The sequence below is a fragment of the Mauremys mutica genome, unplaced genomic scaffold, assembly GCF_020497125.1.
Source record: "Mauremys mutica isolate MM-2020 ecotype Southern unplaced genomic scaffold, ASM2049712v1 Super-Scaffold_100201, whole genome shotgun sequence".
NCBI classification, from domain to species: Eukaryota; Metazoa; Chordata; order Testudines; family Geoemydidae; genus Mauremys; species Mauremys mutica.
Window position 1 is genome coordinate 663,421 of NW_025423287.1, and position 15,122 is coordinate 678,542.

General features: G+C 55.1%; 2 non-coding genes across 2 annotated transcripts; both read left to right on the forward strand.

Annotated features, from left to right (window-relative positions):
* The first annotated feature begins 810 nt into the window (after window positions 1-810).
* Window positions 811-904, forward strand: TRNAI-UAU. The gene is made up of 2 exons: window positions 811-848; window positions 869-904. It is a non-coding gene; the product is annotated as a tRNA-Ile (tRNA).
* Window positions 905-14,673: 13,769 nt separating this feature from the next.
* On the forward strand, window positions 14,674-14,747 carry TRNAI-AAU. The gene has a single exon. It is a non-coding gene; the product is annotated as a tRNA-Ile (tRNA).
* The last annotated feature ends 375 nt before the right edge of the window (window positions 14,748-15,122 follow it).

Here is a 15,122-nt window from a genome sequence, read left to right on the forward strand (position 1 = left end):
CGGTCTCCCTGCTCCCCTCTGTTCTTCAGCCAACTCCCGTCTGCCTCCCCCGGCCCCTCCTCTCTCCCCCGTTTCCCGGGCTAGGAGGTCACCTGACCCCTTTGTCTCCTACACCTTAGCCAGCACCTCTGCAGGGAGGGGCCGGGCCATTAGTTGCTAGGCGACAGAGTGTCAGGCATTTGTGCTGCTGGAACTTAGGATCTGTACCGGCCCCCAGCAAGACCAGTCCCACTTCATCACACTCCTAGTCCTGGCTTTTGGGGCACCTGGTATTGCCTACTGTCAGAAGACAAGATTCTGAGCTCGATGGACTCCTATGCTGCTTGTGCTCACTGCTCTCTGCCCCCTCCCTGCCCTTACGGTCATTACAAAGTGGCAAGGCAGAGCCCTCCCATGTTTAAAAGCCCTGGGGTGTTGTTCCCCCTGTTCAGGCACCCCTGGGGCCCTGCACTTCACACAGCTCTCCCTGATTTCAGCTGTTAGTGAGGGAGCCTCACTGCTAGCGCAGACTCGGCAGTTTGTTGCATGAGAGACACTGTCCCAAAGCAGGACTAATGCTTAGAGCTGGTTCTCAGTGATTTCAGCTCTGTTGGTCTGCAGCAAGACTCTCCATTGAGTCTTAACCAGCTCTGTTATTACACAGGGAAGAACAAAAGGGTTAAATGGGGCCTGGAACCCTTAAGAAGAATCCACCCCAGCAAGTACCAACACTTGTCGCTACCCGCTCTCAGCTGCACTGAGAATGTTTTTGGGGGGGTCACTCCTCGCCTTTATCAACCTAGGGGTCTCAGAGAATGCAAATTAATAGGTGCTTCAGTGGCGCAATTGGTTAGCGCACAGTACTTATAGGGCTGTGCTAAGAGAAGCTATGCTGAGGTTGTGAGTTCAAGCCTCATCTGATGCACTAGTTTTCATGAACTAATTGGCATCACCCCATTATTTGGCTCTGTGGAATGTAGAATTCCAGCCCAGGGGAGCCTGAGAAGGGGAAGAGTCAATAATGCCCTCTTCACTTATTACCTCCTCTCCAGAGCGCAGGTCAGAATCTACAATCCTTTCACACACACACCCCCACGCCAGCCCCTGTGCCAGGATCCCTCAAGCAGAGCCTGGAGTCCTGCCCATGGCATCTGTGCTATTGATAAACACTAAGTGATGGGGAAAAAACACTCAAATCCCGCCTGGTGCGGGGAGCCAGGTTTGTGCTTCAAATTCTGTCGTTGGTACATTTCCAGTCCTGGGAATGTCCCACAACAGCATTGAATGGGAAGCTGCCTGCAGAACAGTTACACTGCACAGAGCTCCTGTGGAGGAGGGGTGGGAATTAGTAACATTTTGAGGATCGTTTGGGAAATGAGCCTTTGCTGACAAGGTTTGTCTCTGTTCATATTTCACCTTCAGGTGTTATGTTGAGGGATCTTTAGTGTATTTTTGTGAGGTTAATAACTATCTCCTCAACTTTATTTACTCAACTTAAAAATTGGTGTCACCTGATTTTTGCATCTCCCTGTGAAAATACTACTGACACGTGTGGCTTTCTACAGGGGGTCATGATGTTAAAGTTGGGGAATTCAGTCTCTGTACTTCTGGGGGGAGTGTTGCTTTTTTACAGCTGTCTCACTGCCAGGCACACAGGGCTGTTAGCTGCACCCACTGTCCTTGCCAGGGGCCTCTGCTGAACCCTGGGCGGCTGCACTGCCGTGCTGGGGTGACTCTGCAGAGGGAGAAGCTGCTGTGGAGCAATGTAGAGCAGGTGCAGAAAGGAGACGGGGTCACTATTCACATTCTGAACTGCACAATTTTCCAATAGATTCATAGACTTAAGATCAGAAGGGACCATTATGATCATCTAGTCTGACCTCCTGCACAATGCAGGCCACAGAATCTCACCCATCGACTCCTGTAACAAACCCCTAACCTATGTCTGAGTTATTGAAGTCCTCAAATCGTGGCTTAAAGATCTCAAGGTGCAGGGAATCCTCCAGCAACTGACCCGTGCCCCACGCTGCAGAGGAAGGCGAATGTCCGAGAACAATTCTAAGCGGAAGGTGACTGCAGAGCAATGACACTGGAGATGCTCAGACCTCCAATGGGGGCAGCGTGGAAATTAATAATGGGAAGATCATTTGTGAAATTAGTCATCGCTGACAAGATTTGCCTCTGTTCCTATTTCACGCTGTGGTGTTAGAGGAATCAGTACAGATTTTTTACTATATTGATTAAACACTTAATTTTATTTAACCAAGCCAAAAACTTAGTGTCACTTATTTTTTCTCTGTCCTAGCAAGAATGAATTGAATTTCATGACTTTCTGGAAAGTGCCGCGAGTTTAAATGTGGGGAATTAAGTCTCTGTGTTTGTGAGCTGATGTTTTCCTCTCACAGGTCAGTGCCTGCATTGAAATACCAAGAGGGATCTAAGGGCTGGTGTACGCTGGGCACTGAACTGGCAGAGTGATGTCTCTCAGAGTGTGACACCCCCCAAACCCATAGAGTTAAGGTGACCTAAGCCCTGTTAGATAGTGCTAAAGAAAAGGAAGAATTGTTCTGTCCATGTAGCTATTACAGGGATGGGAAAACCCCTCCAGTCACTGTCTACTCCAAAGTGCTAGAGCAGTGCCACAGCAGCATTTTAAGTGTAGACAGAGTGAAAGTAGATCTGGCTCCAGTTCGCACTGTGGATGCTCAGGTACTAAGGCTACAATAATAACAACAGCACAGTGCTTGCGTAGTTTGCAAGATTTGAACCTGCATAAGGGAACCCCAATGGATTTCTAGTCCATCGCCTTAACCACTCGGCCACAGCTACTTAACATGCACCTTTTTTGCTACATGATGATTCTGTTCTCACTAAATTGTCACTTCAACTTGTTTGCTCAGACCAGCTTCCCCAGCACACTCATGGCTGCATTAGTGTAAGTGTATCCTGGGCTGAACAGCGAGAATTCCTGCCCATTTCCCTTCTGGTTGGAGCATGATTAGAGTGTGTTTGTGTGAATGACATTGCTGTAGATTGTTGTTCATTCCCCCACTCTGACAATTCAGACAGTCCCTTTCCTAGTCAAATCTCCAGCACATCGTTCCAATAGCAGGGAGCAGGATTTCTCTGGGGCACTGAGGGCTGGTGCGTGAACTCAGCCTTGCATTCCACCCTTGATGTTTCATGGACTAACAACAGCAGCAGCAAGAAAGAGCTGAGCCAATATCTCCCTGGCAGGGATGCAGGTGCCATGTCCCCTCTGTCTGACCATCGCATTGCAGGAGAGAAGGGTTCACTGGAATCAAACACCCTGGCTCAGACAAGAGACCCAGGAAGATTTTGCTGTTCATGGATCTGTGCAAAGGAAATTGTGTCTCTGTGTGAAATTGAGGCAGGAAATGAAACTCCACATGGTGGCCCAATGACCTAAGAAATGTGAGTGAAGGACTTGGGCTGAGAAATGATCTAACAGGGGTTTGTTTCAATTTATTGCCCTGGTTAAAATCTATGGCTAAAAGGCAGCCACTGTTGTTAGTACTTGTACCTGTGTAGGGACACCCCAGTGGGTGTCAAGTCCACTGCCTTCACCAGGGGCAGTCGATTATTTTATCAAGGTACAAATTTCTTGGTCAAGGCCTAGGCTCCAGAGAAAACAATACACTGCTGATAAGAAGAAGTACATAAAAAGATTTAGCAGCCACCGTGGGCATAACTATGATGTGTCGTGTTTCACTCTTTATACCTGGCACCACCTCCTTTCCCTTTAGCCTTGTAGTTGACCAAGGGCAAAGCTGAACATCCCCTCAGATACCAGGGTGTGTTTATGTCCATTCCTGCGAGCTACACAGGGGTTTGATGTTGCTGCTTTCAGTCCTCTGGCTCTGGCGGGATAAGGCACAATTCAGGCTGTCACTGAACTGAAGGAGGAAGATCAGTTTTTGACAGGGAGAGGGACACCTCCTCTTAAAGGTGTTTGTCTGGCTGGCAGTCCTGGTTCCCAGGTCTCGCCCGTGGGGCTCCAGCAGTTTTGGGACCGGGTCACTCCCTTGGCCCCACCTGCTGCCCCCAGGCGCTTCCCCGCCCAGGGGCCCCGGCAGTGCAGCGGAGCTGAGCAGCATCTGCCTGCTCGCTCCAGTGGCTGCCGGCCCCTCCCCATGGCAGGGCAGGGTGGGGCTGTGCCTCTGCGCACTGCCCCCACCCCGACCCCCTGCAGCCAATGGGACACTGCGGGGGTGATGCCTGGGGGCAGCAGCACACAGAGGCCCCCCAGCCCACCCCACCTTGGAGCCCCAGGTAAGCGCCTCACTCCTGACTCCCTCCCAGAGCCTGCACCCCGCTCCACACACGCCTGCCCCCAACTCCCTCCCACAGCCTATGCCCTCTCCCTCCACACACCCCCTCCTGCCTGCCCCAATCTCCCTCCCAGAGCCTGCAACCCCACCCCTCCTCCTGTTCCCCCACCCCCTGCCCCAGCCCAGAGCCTGCACCCAGCACCCAAACTCCCAGAGCCGTACAAGGAATTTTTGTGCCCGAGGCAAGGGCCGGCTCCAGGCTCTTTGGCTGCAGGTCCCTCAGTCCCTGTTGGAGGGAAGGACCTGCCGCCCAATTGCCGCCACTGCTTCATTCATCCTTCGGCGGCAATTTGGCAGCGGGTCCCTGAGTCCCTCTCGGAGAGAAGGACCCACTGCCGAATTGCTGCCAAAGAAGCAGCAGCGGTAGAGCTGACGCTGAAGCGTCGCTGATCGGGGTAGAGCTGCGCCCCTCCACTTTGCGTGCCCGAGGCAAGTGCCTCACTCGCCTCACCCTTGTTACAGCACTGCAAACTCCATCCCAGAGCCTGCCCCCCAGAACCCCTCCCCCACCCAAACTCCCTCCCAGAGCCTGCCCCCCAGAACCCCTCCCCCACCCAAACTCCCTTCCAGAGACCAGCCTCTCGCTCCTTCTGCACCCAAACTCCCCCCAGAGCCTGCACCCCTCCTGCACCCCAATCCCCAGCCCAGGGCCTGCACCCTAGACCTCCTCGCCCCACACAAACTCCCTCCCAGAGCCTTAGGCAGGTGGGGGGTGGAGTTTTGGGGGGCGGGGTCTGGGCAGTATGAGTGACATTATTGGCCCACTGGGAGGACTGGAGGACTGGCACTAAGGTACATTGTGGTTGAGACCCTGTTTTAAGGAATTGGAGCAACGCTGGAGAGACTGACGGGCAGGGAGCTGGGGAGCTGTGTGTGCCCCAAGGAGAGTTGTTGTTGTGCTCTGGTGACACAGAGCGGGGGTGGGGAGTTTGTAAGCTGTGGTGTTTGTATAGAGAGAAAGTTTACTAACCCCCAGGTTAAAAACTGTTCCTGCTCTGGGCTATACATGACACTCTCTGTTGTGAGGGTAGGTCAGTGGGTGAATGTTTTCTTCTAGGATAATAGGTTTGTAGTTCCAATCCAAGTGATTCCCTTTAAAAACTTTTTCAAATGAAAATCAATTTCCAGACCCATCTCCAGTATGTTCAGGAGTTCGCTGAATGGGGGCGGGGGGTTGAAATGAATCTAAACACTCAGCATTTTCCTGTGCAAATGAATAGAGACCTAGCAGAGCTGTCCAGCAGCTGAAATCAGTTCCAGTCCTCGGCGTCTCTAAGAGGGACACTCGGTAGCTGAGGCATGTGGGACACCTCTGTGGTGAGGACAGGTGAAAAAATGCTGGATTCAATGAAAGCTGAGCCCATAGGAGTGGAAGGTGAACGGCAGCACCACACAGGGTCATAACACTCAGACACGGGGCTTCGCTGTCACTGCCCCTGTGTTTTCCATCATTTATATCCTAAGGAACACACCCTCCCCCTCCCCCCACACTGTCACACACAACCTTCTCCCCTTGAGCCCCATCCCACCCCTACCCCTCTCCCCCACACACGCCATGGGGCACAGCCTCTCGGTGACTCACCCAGATGGGGGCTTGTCTCTGCATCTCCCCAACAGGGGAGCAGGGAGCCGAAAGGGCCACAGGAGACCAATGGAGCTAGGCAGGGATAGAAAAGACTTCCCCTCCCTTCCCAAGAGTCCCGTTAATCTCACCCATGAGACATTCCAGCCCCGGGTGGGCTCAAAGCACCAACCTTCCCCTCAGCAACGGAAGGGGGAACCAGCTCTATCACATGGAATGAGGCTCCCCACCTCTGCTGCTGCCATCCTGCAGCCTTTAATATGGATTTGTTTTAGCTAATGCAACCCCCCCACACACACACTCCGCTAATCCATCCGTGAAACATGGAGACAAGCTCCTCCACACAGGGTCCAGTGGTGCAATGGGTTAGTGCCCAGTACTGACAGAGCAGTGCTGAGTGGAGTCATGCTGAGCTTGTGAGTTCAAACCTCACCTACAGCACTAGTTTCCTTTAAGCAAATGGCTTCTGCCAATCATTTTGCCCTTCAGAAAATACAATTGCAGCTCAGAAGACACCGAGCTCCCCTTGCTTTACAGAGAGCAGGGCAGATTCCACAGATCTCCCAGGCTCTGCTCTCCACCAGCCGCCTGTGTCAGGAGGGGTCAGGCAGAGCCCAGAGCACTGCCCCCGACTCCCCCTCAGTCTTTGCTCCCCAAACCACCTGTGTGCTCACCCTCTTCGCTGTGAGACTCAAACCCTGCCTGGCTTTCTGTACGTCAGTGTTTTTTGTCTGTCGTGTTGATATGCATGTGGGTCCTGTGTGATTTTGGTGGATGCCTTGTGTAGTTTTGTGTGCGTGGGTGTGTGTATGACTTTTGCATGCAGATTGTTTTTTGCTTAGTATTCTTTTGGTATGTGGTTTTTGTGCTTTCCTGTTGTTGGCTTTTGCTGTATTTTTGGTGTGGATTTGTTCTCTGTTTTGTCTGGCTTTTCCCTTATGCAGTGATGAGGTGCCAAAATAGTAACAACTGGTTCCCTCCTCCTCACCTCACGAGGGGGTCGTGCCCCCCCAGGGGGTCATGCCCCATCCAACCCCCCATGTTTTTTGACACCCCCCTCCAGGACCCATGACCCATCCCCCCCTTCCCTGTCCCCTGACTGCCCTTGCAGCCCCATCCAACCCCTCCTCTCATTCTTGATGGCCCCCCGGGACCCCTGCCCCATCCAACCACCCCTTCTCTCTGTTCCTGAGTGCCCCCACCACCTCATCCAACCCCTGCTCCTTCCTGACTTCCCCCCGGGATCCTTGCCCCCATTCAATCCCCGTTTCCGGCCCTCTGACCGCCCTGACACCTATCCACCCCCCCCCACAACCCAGCGAATACCCCCTCCCTGCTCCCTGCCCCCTTACCACACTGCCTGGGGCCGGAGCCGTGGGGCCCGACTCCCCGGGCTGGGCCGGCACCGGGGCTGGAGCCGCGGGCCCCGACTCCCCGGGCCGGGCTGGCACCGGGGCTGGAGCTGCTCTGCTGGCACCAGGGCCGGAGCCTCGGGTCCCGAGCTGGGCTGGGTCCGAGCCGCACAGCCGGAACCAGCCCGAGCCAGGGGTGCTTGGCTGGGTTACTCGGCCGGGGCCAGGGGGAGCCATCCCGCCCGCACCCGGCTTACCTGCCTGCTGCTGCTGCTGCTGCTTTTTTCAGGCTTCCCGTGAACATTTGATTCGTGGGAAGCAGGGGAGGGGGAGAAGAAGGAGGGCGGAGCGTTCAGGGGAGAGGGGGAGGTGAGCTGGGGCCGGGGGCCGGGTGGACAGCTGCCCGAGCCTTTGTTAAATTTAAAAGCTTTTTAGAACCGGTTGTCCTGGAACAATTCTAATTTTAATTTTAACAACCGGTTCTTGCAAACCGGTGCAAACCGGCTGGAGCTCACCACTGTGTATATGGCTCTGTGTGCTGGGTGGGTTTGGTTTTTGTTTATATCTGTGTGGGCCTGTGCAGTCTGTGATGTTCTCTTTCTCTCTATTTGTCTCTCTGTTTGTATCTTCATGGGTAAATTCACTGGAACTTTTCAAACTCTCAACAGCTTTGCCAATTTTCACCAGGAATTTTACTCATTAACAAATTCTCACTTGTTCCCTACCAGTCGGTGACCATTGCCCCAGGGGCCTGTCAGTCTCAGGGTCCTGATTACCCATTGACCCTTCCCCCTTCTATTGGGACTGGGAACTAGCCAACCAAAAAAACCCCACTCAGATTTAGTAAAGAGCCAACAGACCCTTACACAAACTGGGCCTGGGAGGGAGGGAGAGCTCAGTGGTTTGAGTATTGGCCGGCTAAACCCAGGTGTGTGAGCTCAGTCCTTGAGAGGGCCAATTAGGGATCTGGGACAAAAGTCTGTCTGTGGATTGGCCCTGCTTTGAGCAGGGGGTTGGACTAGATACCTCCTGAGGTCCCTTCCAACCCTGGTATTCTATGATAGGGTCACCAATGTTCAGAGAAACTAGCACAAGCTGGTCCCATGGTGTAATGGTTGGCATGCTGAAATCTGAGTTCAAATCTCAGTGGGACTTTGTGGTAAATCCCTGGAGATCCAAGTGCTTTCCTAGCTCCAGCTGTCTAAGAATGAGTTGTTTACCTTGTGCTGAGTGACTCATACCCACTGGAGCCAGGTCTTTGGTTGGAATGGGGTCTAGAAGTGGCTATGGTTTGACTGGGTGTTTGGGATTCCTGATGCCCACAAGTTTGGCCCTTGTGCTTTCTACCACACTTTTCCTCTTGCCCACATGGCGCTTGAAGAAAGGAGTGTCAGGGCCAGGCTTCATAGTCAGGGAAAGGCAGGAGGGAGGAAGAGTCCCAGGCTGGAGCCCAACACACCTCTCCTCCTCTGGGCACCTAGGACAGAGGTGGCTGGTGCTGACAGCTCCAAGGGAAGTTTAAAAGCCACAGAGCAACCAAGGGCAGGGCAAGAGGAGAGGAGAACCATGCCTATGCGTGGCCAGCAGACAGCCACAGAGACACCCAGCCAGGCTGCTCCCTGCTCCCTGGCATGCCGAACACCCACTGAAAACCACCCACAGCCAGCAGCTGATGCTTTGTGGCCAACATCAGAAGATGGTAGGAAAGCAGGGCCAGCCCCCCTGGTGGGGCCTCTTACCATTCCCACTCAAGGTGCTGACTTTGGCAGTGGGGCAGGAGATTTTACCCCAAGAGGCTTTTCCCCAGCTGGCGAGAAGCAGAGAAACACCCAGGCTCCCAAGGCGCTAAGTAGCAAGCCCCTCAAGCACAGGGACAGGGGCACACTTGGAAAAGGGAAACTGCTCCACACTCTAGCCCGGGCAGCCACCCATTTTCTTTGGCATGTCAGGAATGGCAAAGGCGAGACTGGAAGCACCTGGGGCTTATGCCCCAGCCTTTGTGACACCCAACCCTCAACTCCTTCCCGGGGCTCTAGCTGAAGGCAGAGCATTGGCCTGAGCGGCCAAGAAGAGGTTCCAGCCCTGAAGGGAGCAGGACTTTCAGCACAAAGGTAAAACTGCACAAGCACAACTGGACTTAAACCCTCAATCGCCTGATCCGAAGTCAGACGCCTTATCCATTACGCCACAGGAACAAAAGCTTTCCAAACAGTTATTTGGAAAAGGCAGACACAGTGTTTCTCACGTCCTCTACTGAGTGGGGCCGAGACTGTCTGGGTACAAGAAGTCGAGTTCCCAGTGAGATGTGAGACAATTCTCTGGAGCCAGGTACAGGACTTTGGCAGGGAGGCTCAGGCATGAGGGATTGGGGTGCTGCGGCCAGACCAGCTATCTAGGTGCTTAGATTTGGTCTCACTGAGGAGAAGGAGGAATCCTGCTGACAGGCAGTGGCTGTGGAGAAAAAATGGGATGTCCAGGCTGCTCCGGTCTCCTTCTTCCAGCTCCTCATCTGGCTGAGCTGCTCCACCGGCCTGGACAAGTCCTCTGCATGCTCAGCAAATAGCTCAAGAGCCATTTTTGCCCAAACCTGTGCTGGGGGGTGAGCGTCTGTCTTCCCTGTCCCATCTGCGCTAGGGCAGACCACTAGATTGAGAGAGACAGTCAACAACTATTAAGGCAAAGATTATATAAAGGGGGCTCACAAAATTTGTGACTTTCAGAGTCTCAGTGACATTTTCCGCCTCAGCCCTGGGGCAGCAAGACTGGAGCTGTCGGCCGGTGGGGGCCTCACAGCTATCAGCCACCAGTGTCGGAAGGGGCTCCCACAGGCCCATGCCACCACGGATGGACCCCACAGCTCTCAGCTACTGTGGGTGGATCCCAGAGCTCCCAGCTATGGCGGGTTGTGCTGATTGGGTGTCCGCACTAAGCTCGGCATCAATATGGTGATCCCGGGGAAGCTTGGGCTCCCCAGGTTGCCTAAGGAGGGGTGAACCGGCCCAGGTCGGAAACAGAGCAGGTCAAAACTCCCGTGCTGATCAGTAGTGGGGTTGCGCCTGTGAATAGCCCCTGCAGCATAGCCTGGGCAAGAGAGTGAGACACGGTCTCTTTTTAGACACCTCCCCCACTCCCGCAGAGACTTTATGGGAGGATGGGAGCATCCATTGTGGGGATCCTGAACTGGTGGGAGGGAGGCACCATGTACCAGGGATCCCAAAACGCAGAACAGGGACACCCACACACCAGGTGTCTTGATTTACAAACTGCAAGTGATGATGAATTCACCACCTCCCTTGCGGAGCTTGTTCCACTAGATAATTAGCCTCACGGTTAAAAAATGGTCATTTCCAGTTGGGATTTTCTGACATCGACTGCGAGCCAATGGGGTCTTGTTCAGTCTTTGTCTGGTGAATTAAAGAACACTTCAAATCACATATTCCCCCCTCTGGGCATTTGTAAAACGTATTTAAACCAGTGATTAAATCGCCTCTTAACCTCCAGTCAATGAAATCAATTGAGCTTCTTCAGTCTCTCGCTGGAGACATTTTCCTTGTTTTTAAAGGCAAAAATCCTGATCTTTCCAATGGGAGCTTCTGCTTCAATGTTCAGTTTGGGGAGGGATTTGGCTGCACTCAGAGATCTGCCCGCGGGTTACAATCTGCGATCCGAAGGGTCGAACGCAAACAGCGTTTAGATGGGACTGTTAGTGCCGCCCTCGTGTGGCCAAAGACTAGAACTGACCAGCAGAGTTTACAGCTGGAGCCTGGGACACTCCTGAACAAACTGGGCACGAAGCCTCTCGCGTGGGACCCTCGCTGTGCAGCCGGAGGCTGAGGGAAGCTGATTGTCAGGGCTCAGGGCAGCTCCCTGCCAGGCTGAGCCGGTGTCTGTGCTAAGCTCGGCATCAATCAGGTGATTCTGGGAAGTTCGGGGTCCCCGGGCTCCCACAGGAGGGTGAAGCAGGTCACCCCTGGAGCAGGTTAAAGCTGCAGGGTGACAGTGGGGTTGCTGCCCCTGTGAACAGCTGCTGTAGCACTGCCTGGGCAGGACAGGGAGAGCCGGTTATACCCCCCCAGCCTGTATCGGGGGATGGGAGCACTCACACCGTGGGGACCCACCCACCAGAGATCTGCTGGGGGGGAGAGTGGCACCCACACACCCAGGATCTTGTAGGGGGGGACAAGGGCATCCACACTCCGGGATCCTCTGCAGAGGGACGGACACCCACACATCCAGGATTCTGTAGGAGGGGCAGAGGTACCCGGACACCTGGGCTCCTGGACGGGGGATGGGGGGCACCAAAACATCCGGGATCTTACCTGGGAGGACAGTGGCGCCTGCACCCTGACATGAGATGGGGGCAGGGGAAGCAGGAGCATTTCCCAGTTCCAGGCTGTCCCCGTCTGGCCAAGGCACAGAGCTCACAAGCAGAGTTTAAAGCTCCAGCTGCCAGGCCACAAAACAAACTGGGCTCTGTGGCTGGTGCCTGTGATCCTAACTCCTGAAGAGGCTAAGGCTGGCGGATCACTTGAGCTCAGAAGTTCTGGGCTGCAGGGGACTGTACCGATTGGGGGTCTGTGCTAAGTTCAGCATCAATATGGTGATCCCCGGGGGAGCTTGGGGTCCCCAGGTTGCCTAAGGAGGGGTGAACTGGCCCAGGTTGGAAACAGAGCAGGTCACAACTCCTGATCAGAAGTGGGATTGCGCCTGTGAATAGCCTCAGTGAGACACAGTCTCTTTTTAGACACCCCCCGCAGAGCCTGGAGGGGGGGATGGGAGCACCCACAAGCTGGGGATTCTGACTTGCAAGGAGGGACAACCCCCTGCGACACGGATCTTGAAAAGGGGAACAGCGACACCCACACACCACAGAGCCTGGATGGGGGCAGGGGAATGACACATGGGAGCTAGTTCATGGGGTGGGGGACACACCCTTATGCTCCGTTGCACCATTCTTAATGAGAAGAATGGGGGCATCCACACAACACGGATCCTTAACGGGCGGGGGGAAACCCACACAGTCCACTATTAACCAGGAGGGACAGGGGCACCAGACACCCCCAGTAGCGTGGAGAACACCCACATCCACCGGATCCCTCATGGGGGGTAAGACAGAGGGGATTGTAATGGGGCCCAGCGCACCCACGCACCAGGGATTGTTAAGGGTTGAAGGGACAGGGACACCCACACACACTGAGATCACAGCCTTGGAGGAACGCAAACCCTCCACAGAAGGACCTGATCTCTTCTATGATGGCAGACCAGCCTGGGTGAGTCAAAGTCTCTTTTCATACAGGCACGCCCCAGAGATCCTGACTAGGGGGAGAGAGACACCCACCCCCCAGAGATCCTTAATGGTCTAGGGTGCACCAACACACCAGGGATACTTATGGGTGGGAGGAATGGAGACAGCCAGACACACTGAGATCACTTCCTCCAAGGAGCCTGGGCCAGAAAGGGAGACACAGTCCCCCTTTACAGATCTGCCAGACAACCTTCCTCCCACCCACTCCACACAATGTTCTTATCTGGAGGTGAAGCCAGGGAAACCACATGGAGGATTCTTATCTGGGGAACTGGGGAGACCCACTTACCAACAGAGATTCTTAAGGGCAGGAGGAACAGGGACTCCCACCTCTGCAGCATGGGGGTGGGTCGCCTGCTGGGATCATCTGGGCATATTTCACCTCGTCAGCTCCCTGCCATTGCCTTGGGGGCCCCTTGTTCACTGCCTCTGGCATCCAGTTTAGCCTCCTTCCTGAGGGCTGAAACGCTTTGATCTGTCTAAGGTCTGTGGGATCAATACGTGTCATGGTGTAATTCTGTGTTATTTGGGGGTCAGACTAGCTGAGCTAATGGCCCCTTCTGCCCTTAAACGCCATGAAAACATTTCCCTGGTTTCCCCTTGTGCCTGACAGACACCACGGTGAGGGGACCGATAGAAGATCCCGCACACAGCGCTCTGGCTCTTACTTTACTTGGGGACGTCAGCGCTTTCCTAGCAAAGCTGCTGCTAAAGCACTGGATTTGGGGAACGGTTCGGCTCCGATTCAGAGATCTGCCTGCGGGGTGTGAACCTGCCACGAGGAGCGGGAAACGCAACCAGCAACGGGAGGCGTTGGCTGAGCTCCAGGCTGCCCCCGTGTAGCCAAAGCTTAGAACTGAGCAGCGGAGTTTAAAGCTGGCGCTGGGAGGGACCTGAACACGTGGGGCACGAAGGCTCCTGCGTGTGACACTTGTTGGGTGGGCAGCTGAGCGTAGCTGATTGCCGGAGTTCAGGGCTGCACCCCGGGGTGCTGAGCAGGTGTCTGTGCTCAGGTTGGCCTCGCTATGATGGTTTCTGGGAAGTTTGGGGCCGCCAGTCTCCCTAAAGAGAGGGGAACCAGGCCATTGCCTCTGAAGCGCCTGGCATCGGTTACTGTCAGAAGACGTGATAGTGGCCTAGATGGACCATCGGTCTCACCCAGGAGGGCCGTTCTTATCTTCACCACTTTCCTCTAACCCAAGCAAAGCCAGAAGCAGGCCCAGCTCAGCAACTCTAGCAGACTCCCTGGCCCCTGGCCCAGCATACAGCAAAACGACCCTGCCTCCGCCAGGATAGACAGCCACCGACTCCCTCTTCCAGACCAACGCAGCCCTTCCCCGCTTTGGCTGTCTCCAAGCTGTCTGCGTGCTCTGCGCTGCTCCACGGCTGCCATCCTGCCTGAGATCAGGAGGCTGCGAGGTCTCACGGTCTCAGCTGAGCTGGTATCGCATGCCACCCCACCCATCTCCTCATTCTCTTCATGGACCCCTGGGATGTGAGTAATTCTGTATTTGAGTGGCTCTCCCTCCCGGCCAATGAGCTTGGCGTAGACTAGCAGGGAGGGAGGAGGAAAGGGATTGTGCTCCAGTGAGAGCTCAGAAAGAAAGGTGCAGGTCCCCCACTAGAGCCCAACACAGCAGAGCAAAGGAGAGCAGAGCAGGCTGGAGAATGTGTGTATGGGTCTGACTACTTCTCCCATGCTCTTCCATTTGAGCTAACTTCCCCCAGCTGTCTCCAGCCTCCCAGTCAGCGCAACAGGGAGAAGGGCCGGGGTGGAAGAGCTTTGTGCTCCGCAAGGGCTGGCCTTTTGGGAGGCCAAGCGGGGAGAGGGATGGAGGCCACTGGAGGAGCTGAGCCGGCTGACTGTCCATGGCTTCTAAAAGAAGGGCAAGAGAAGGTCCCGCGGCTGCCTTGCCGCTGGAGAATGTGGGCATTGATCCTGCTGCCTCTCGCATGCGAAGCAAGCGCTCTACCACTTGAGCTAATTCCCCTACCTTGGCAAGTGCTGTCTTGATCCATTCATTCGATAACGGAGGCCACATCGTTCCCCGCGCCAGCCAGTGACTCCTTCCAAAAGGGTCAGGCAAGCGCGGGCACCCCGTAGGCCGGCTAGCTCAGCTGGTTAGAGCATGGTGCTAATAACGCCAAGGTCATGGGTTCAAGCCCCATGTTGGCCACTCGGAGTGCAGGAGGAAGAGGGTGGCTTCTGGTCTTTTGGCTGACTGCTAGGGGTGGCAGAGGCCAAAACCAGGTGGGCCGGGAGCGGGCAAGAGCCCTGCTGGGCGCGGGCGCAGGCGCTGGGCAGGAGGAGGCTCCGGACGCCTCCTTGGGCTCTCCTCCCTGGGCTCCTCGCTCCACCTGCTGCCTGAAAGGAACTTGGGCCCAGGGAGGAGACGGATGAGCCCGGCCGGCTGCCTTCCAGGCTCATAGGAGGCCAGGCTTGAGCTGCCCGCCCGCGAAGCCAAAATCGCAGGCCTGCCGGCTCACCCCCATTTCCACAGAGGGTTGACCTGATGGCCCGAATTCTTGCCGGCCGCCAGCTCCACCCAAAT